The sequence below is a fragment of the Leptodactylus fuscus genome, chromosome 10 (assembly GCF_031893055.1).
Source record: "Leptodactylus fuscus isolate aLepFus1 chromosome 10, aLepFus1.hap2, whole genome shotgun sequence".
Classification (NCBI taxonomy): domain Eukaryota; kingdom Metazoa; phylum Chordata; class Amphibia; order Anura; family Leptodactylidae; genus Leptodactylus; species Leptodactylus fuscus.
The window spans coordinates 82899287-82906362 of record NC_134274.1 but is presented as its reverse complement, the minus strand read 5'-3'; the positions used below and the strand labels follow the sequence as shown (position 1 = coordinate 82906362).

Genomic DNA, 7076 nt, shown 5'->3' with positions numbered 1-7076 from the left:
TTTCCTCCCCCTTCATTCCTTCTATATATTACCAGAGCCAGCACACAGGGGGTCTATTAATGCGCCATCTTGTGGATGTTTTTGTGAACTACACCTGCCTATACTTGCCATTGTAATTTGAGTTGCCAATGTGAAGGTGTGTCCATTATGAGCAGGTGACCTTCAGGACCAATCAAGCTCCCTTGACTGGCCTGGAGGAGGAGGAGTTACAGCCCCCTCTAGGGGGGTTGGGGACCTTTTGGCTGGGTCTTGGTATGGAGCCATCGAACACATGGGAAGCTGAAAATGTCAGCCAAGTCTCAGGGCACTCCAAACAGAAATGTCTTTTCCTCTGTACTCAAGACTCTCCTCAGAGAGTGTTTTCCTCTGGAGCTCCAAGCCTACAAGCACTAAAGCTTACGGACCTGCTTATCCATACATCTGGGAACCTCACACGTATCTCTCTATTCAAGTAAGTCTTTGGGACAAATTTATATTTAAGAAGCCCATAGCTAGTCTGGCAGAATTCAAGGGTCTCCCGCTGCTGACAAATTGTAATTGCTCTTCTACATACGTGTACCCAGTTTGTTGAGGACTAACCCCCTGGATACAGGCCATCTTTACAAGTATATACAAGTTTAAGAGAGTTGAGATTTTGTGCACATTTGGGACCCAGGGACCCCCTGAAAGCCGGCCACATCTGATATATTACCCGTGATACCAGCCCTGGCCCTCCTGAGTGTCACAGAGGTTCCACACAATTCACTCTTTGAAGCGAACATGGACTTTTGGATGAGCACTAGGGCTTCTTACACAAATACTAGGCAGTGCTGTACTTTGGGACTGAGTTGCAATACCGGGCAATGTCACTATACATACACATGAATGGGGCAGAGCTTCAAGCAGGCCATGTAACATATGTGATCGCAACGTCACATGTCTTACAAATAGATCATAGATATCAAACTCCCAAAAAGAGGAACTCTTGTACTCACTGTAAAATCCTTTTCTCAACGTTTTCACCGGAGGACACAGTGGGCATTAGCCTGGTTAATGGGAGACTTCACACAAGGGGAATAGAAAGTCTGCTGGCTCCGCCTCCGGGCAATACCGCTCTCACAGACACTGTGCTAAGTAGTTGTACCGCAGCAGTAATGGAACAGCAACAAACATGTCCTGAACCCAAAAAGAACCAATCTGACTGGAACAAATGTTATAACCTGGGTGGGATCTGTGTGCCCCGGTGAAAACGTTGAGAAAAGGATTTTACGGCGAGTACAAAAATCCCTCTCTCTCGCCTAATTTTCAGTGGGGGACACAGTGGGGTGTCACAAAGCAGTCCCAGAGGGTGGGAAATACACAGCCATGCGAAATAGCTAGCACACAGCTGCTTGCAAAAACTGTCACCCAGCATTGGCACAAGCCAGAGAGCGGATCTTGTAAAAATTTTGAAAAGGTATGTATGGAAAAAAAAACAGGTGACAGCCTTGCAGATGTGGACAGCAGTAGCCTGATGCCAAACAGCCCAGGGAACTCCAACAGCTCTCATGGAATGTGCTGTAGCGTGGAAGGGCAGAGCTTTACCCAATAAGCTTCTCTAATGACAGACCAAATCCATAGAAAAAGGAAACCTTGGAAACAGGCAAACCCTTCTGAGGACCCTCAAGGAGGGCAAACAAAGCATTTGAACTTCAGAAGGATGGGTGCGAGACAAATAGACCTCAATTTGCCTGGACAAGAGCCAGGCAGGAAGGGGACATTCACGTGGAAGAGGAGACTTCCTTAGATAGGAAAACTGTGGTGGACGGAGGATAAAATTATCCCTGTGGATAACCAGAAGGGGAGGATGCCATAAAAAGAGACGGCCAGCCCACAGACCCTACAAATAGAGAAAATAGCCACCAGGAAAGCACCTTCCCAAACAGGAGGCGGAGAGGAATATCCACAAAGGCTCAAAGAGGGGAGCCTGAACTACCTTGAGGACGAGGTTAAGATCCCATGGTTCCAAGAGAACAGAACACTGTCCTTAAGGAAAGACGACCCAGACCAGATTGGAGGGAAGGCCAGGATCCTGGGAAGAAAAGAATGGAGAAATTCCTGCAGAGGAAGAAGCCAAGGAGCGTCTGCCAGCAGGTACATGAGATCTGCATATCAGGGCCAATATAGCACCACCAGAATGGCTGGAACCTCCTTGGTCTTGAGTCTCGAGGACACGAGGGAGAAGAGGAAGAGAATGGAACAGGTACAGAAGGCAAAAGTCTGACCAGGGAATGATGGGAGTGTCGGTGGCAATGGATGAGGATCAGAGACCTGGCAGCATAGCAGGGTAATCTTGTGGTTTAGACTGGAGGCGAAGGTCACAGCGGTGGGCATACCCCAACAGAAACACAGATGATTTAAAAAACAACAAAATAAAAACACACAAAAAAAACCTGCCTATTGTCCACGTCTGGAAAGTGGACCACTGAGTTATGGAACGCTCCGCAAAATTTTGAGTCATCCTAACAAAGGGCCAAGATAATCTTCTCTGTATCATTCCAATTTTAGTTAAAGTGCTGACGAAAGGAGCATGAGAGTTGGAACGTGGCGTTCTGCCCAAAGACAATGGGAGGCCTCCATAACAAAACTATCCGGCTTCTGGTGCCCCCTTGAAGGTTCAAGTAGACCACCACGGTGGAGAAGTCAGACTGGACTAACTGGATATCCTTGGAGGAGATAGGTCCATTGACATAGGGCTAAGAAGATGGCCCTCAGCTCTAGCAGGTTGATTTGGTGGGAGGACTCTGCCTAGGGCCACAGGCCATGAATGGTCAAGGCACCAAGGATTGCTCCACAGCCTAAGAGACTAGCATCTGTGAAAAATCACCTACAAACGGAAGGGCTTTCCCTGAGATATTCCTTTGGAGGAAAGCCACTAAAAGAGCTTTCATGAACCTGAAAAAGCAGAAGAATCAGGTGGACTGGAGAGGCCGAAGAACTGTCCCAGCGCCCAGAAATCGCCAACTACAGAGGACACGAATGGAACTGAGTGAAAGGAATGACCATGAAGGTCGAGATTATCGTGCCCTGGACCCACATGCAGAATAGAAGCGTGCATGTACACTTCCTCCGAAAGCTGAACACACCGGACCAAAGAGAGAATCTTGGAGGAGGACCTTGCCCTGGTTCATGTAGAGGATCATGCCCAGGAACTCCTTATGTTCAGAATGCTTGAAACAAGGCTTTCCACATTGATAAGCCATCTGAATCTGCGAAGAAAGGTCCAAGGTAATGCGCAAGCTGGTCAGTTTGTCTGACTTGGAGGCGGCTTTCACCAGCAGGCCATCCTAGAATGGAATCATGGTGCCACCTGTGAAACAGAGGAGGGCCATGAGAACTGCCATCACTTTGGTAAATACTGAGGGGGACAGAGGCTAGTCTGAAGGAAAGAAGTGGGAACGGGGACGATGACTCCCTGCTATGGTAGAATGAAGACGGCCTAGAGAAACAACGGCCGCTCGAGCGGGGGGAAGGAGACAAATTGAACTATGGTATAACCGTATATACCATTTCTCGGACACAGGCACCGTCTACGCTGCCAAGCCAAAAGCTCTAGGAAGGAGAGCAAGAGATGGCAAGGAAGTGGAGGGCCTGGAGAACTAGCTGCAGGAACTGCCAGGCAGCTCCTAATGAAATGAGCTTTCATTAGCTAATAGCTAATTTGATCAAGAGTCCCGGGAAGCCTGTCCTCCAGAGCGAGAGGTGGAACCACAAAAGTAGGGAAAAAATGCTGAAAACGGCAGGAAGATGAGGCCTGGTGCTCCAGACACCTCCAGGAAAGGAGAGTTTTTTTCTGCCCGTGACTTCAGAGTTTTAGGCCTAGCTAAAAAGGTCAGCCCAGATAGTCCCAGCAAAGAGGAAAGGGCCACTACCGCCTCCTGGAGAAGATCTAAGTGTTCAGTGAGCGTATCCAAAAACTTGTGGCAAATAGCCACTGTAAGGATTGGAGTCAGGGTCAGGCAGTGCAAAACGACACAGCTGGGAAAGCAACACTGTGCAGCTAAGGACAAAAGGGGTCGCAGGCCCTGCAGCTATAACTATGCTGTAATATCTGAGATGAGGCAGACCAATGCACTTCCTAATTGAAGTGCGCCTACCACGGCTCCTAACCTTCTATCCGGCGGCTAGGATAAGGGGAGAGGAGTCCCTGAAAGTCCTAGGGACTGGAGTTACAGGGGTCACCCCTAAACAGAAAGCACAGTGTAACTGCAATGCAAAACAAAAGACTAAACAGCATGGAACCAGGGAGGACCACAAGTCCCAGCAAGACACAGAAGAGAAGGCGAGGTCAGACGAGCAAGAGGTCAAGCCAGGAGATATAATAAAGGTACCGAATCAAAAGACAAGGGATAGTCAAAAATACAAGCCAGGTAAATAAACCAAGAGAACAGACCGAATACAAACAGACAGGGAAACAGACTGAGCAGGGGGACCAGGAAACCCAAAGTGAATGGCTGGCAAGGATCCATGCCTGGGTGGGGTTTAAATAGCAGCAGACAACACACCTGATGGCTAATGACATGGAGACTGAAGGCAAGGAAAAGATTAACCCTTAATGACCTAAGCACACCCAATAGAACTCCTAACACGTCTCCCAGGGAGACGCCGCGCAGCAAGGAGACCGCCGCGACTCCGTATCCTGACAGTATGGCATTCGGCCAATCAACGCTGGCCAATGCATTCCTATGGGAAAAAGTCATCTCGTGCATATCGCATGCTGACATGGATCCCAGACTACCTAGCGTATCCTGCAATAGAAGAAATAGAAGCAGCCTGATATTCGATTGAATGCTGTTCGCTCATCTCTAATGCTAATGCATTGCAAAATACCGGCTCTTCTATTGCAGACTACCTAGCGTAGCCTGCAATAGAAGAAATAGAATGATGGGCCGGGAGCCTTCACAAGGCCAATGTGACATCAGTCCATTAAATGCAAAGTGACCTTACTTGTATTTGCAAAGGGAAAATCATTATTATTGCCCCCAGTTTAATATCCCAAACCAGCTGTCCCCGGATTAATGTCACTGTCCCAGCATGATCTGACCCCCCCTCCCTGTTTAATGTTCCACTTCATCTCCCTCAATTTAATGGCCACTTAATCTTCCCCGAGTTTAATGCCCCCTTCATCTGCCCCCAGTCTAACATAATAAGACACTGATAGTTTCCTCTCCTCGCTCCCCTGCCGCTCTGTGCAGTCTCTTCTCATGGACTGTTCAGGGAGCTGCAAGTGCGATGTGAGTGATGTCATCACATTGCGCCCACAGCTCCCGGGGAAGGAGCACAAAGCTCTCTGCCCTGTCACGGGCTCCATCCACAGCAGTGTCTTTCATGGAATTAGGCTACTACAGAGGATCAGACATCTTCAGGGGGCGAGCTGGAGGTTTTTTCTTCAATAGTTTTTGCCTTGAGGTTTCAATGATTTGAGTGTTGAGGGCAGATCAGAGCTTTTATTCCCTCCTATCTTCCCATCCAATCACAGGTATGTATGTGAAAGGTCGTCAATAGGGCACCGAGGGTCGGGCTGTGAATAAGGCAATTGGCCAGGATCTTCTTCTGAGTGAGTGGGAGAGCAACAGCAAGTCAGGGGAGTCCTGTGTCAGGAGGACAAGAGTCTCCCAGTGCAGCGCTCAGCCGAAAGCCTTCAGCCTGCAATAACACTGCCCCACCACAGCGCCATGTGAGCAGCCTCTCCCCTCAGCCACTGGATCTCTCCCCTTCCTTCATACATTGGAAGCTCTTGTGGGCTCTTCTAGCCCTCTGCTCCAGTCAGTCACTGTTAGGCTATATTCACACAGAGGAGCCACATTCCGCCTAGAAGAGAGCGGCATCGCGCTGCGGCAGGATAGGGCATCTCGCTAGCCTAGAAAAAAAGCAATTGGCTCCCATTGAAGTCAGAGGCAGCCTGCAAAAAAAACTCTGTGTGAACTCGCCCTTTAGCCCAAAGTCTTTTCAGACTCCAGTCAAGGCCAGAGCTGCAATACAAATGTGCTGCTGTGAGCCTGTGCTATGGCTCTGAGGACCCACTAGAAACCAATAGAAGGCTGAGGCGCCACCTTGTGTATGAAAGCACAACAGCAACATATACAAGAAAAAAAACTACAGAACCCCCCCCCCCCCCGGTAACCGTCCTATGTAGTATCTGTGCGCCACCTGCTGGCTGGGATCCGTATATACAGGGTCTCCCGAGCTGTGCCGTTTGTTCCCCGCGCCCCCATCTGGATCAGCGTGGAACTGCACAGCCCGCACCCGGGGTTCACTATTCATAGACTGCTGCAGTCCACATGACAGAAGCGGCAGCCTCGCGGCTATTACCAGCGTGCAGACCAGGGCGTTACCCCAAAGCGGTTCTAGCCATGCAATGCCGCTGTTCCGCATTGGGATCGTGTTTCCCTCTTGTTCAGCAGTTGGATCCGGTTGCGGTTCTTATTCGGAGTGTGCGGTTCTCTGCAGTGGCCACACGGGGGTGATATGGCGCCACTTATTGGCCGCACTGACTGGTCACATAGCCAGCGGTACCGCACACACATACACACCAGGATACAAGCTGCGGCTGTGATGCGATGTGAGGCCGGCAGTGCAGAGGTGACTCCCCGGCACAGGATCAGGGCTCGGGCAGGGGGAGGGGCATGAGAGCTAATCCTGGGCCAATGGGATGGAGGGGGCGGGCTTTCCATGAGCCAATGAGGACGAGCCCCGGCTGTATAAATATGTCGCTCTTTCCGCTCCTCAGCTCATATCACCGCTGTGTAACGTCTATACAGAAGCGATGGCCAGAACCAAGCAGACCGCCCGCAAATCCACCGGAGGGAAAGCTCCCCGCAAGCAGCTGGCCACTAAGGCCGCCAGGAAGAGCGCTCCCGCCACCGGCGGAGTGAAGAAGCCTCACCGCTACCGCCCTGGTACAGTCGCTCTGCGTGAAATCCGCCGCTACCAGAAGTCCACTGAGCTGCTGATCCGTAAGCTTCCCTTCCAGCGCCTGGTCCGAGAGATCGCCCAGGACTTCAAGACGGATCTCCGCTTCCAGAGCTCCGCCGTCATGGCCCTGCAGGAAGCTAGCG

General features: G+C 50.4%; 1 non-coding gene across 1 annotated transcript; it reads right to left on the bottom strand.

The window, feature by feature from the left end:
* Positions 1 to 2444: 2444 nt before the first annotated feature.
* On the bottom strand, positions 2445 to 2550 carry LOC142183625 (U6 spliceosomal RNA). Its single transcript, XR_012711786.1, has one exon. It is a non-coding gene; the product is annotated as a U6 spliceosomal RNA (small nuclear RNA).
* Positions 2551 to 7076: the final 4526 nt, after the last annotated feature.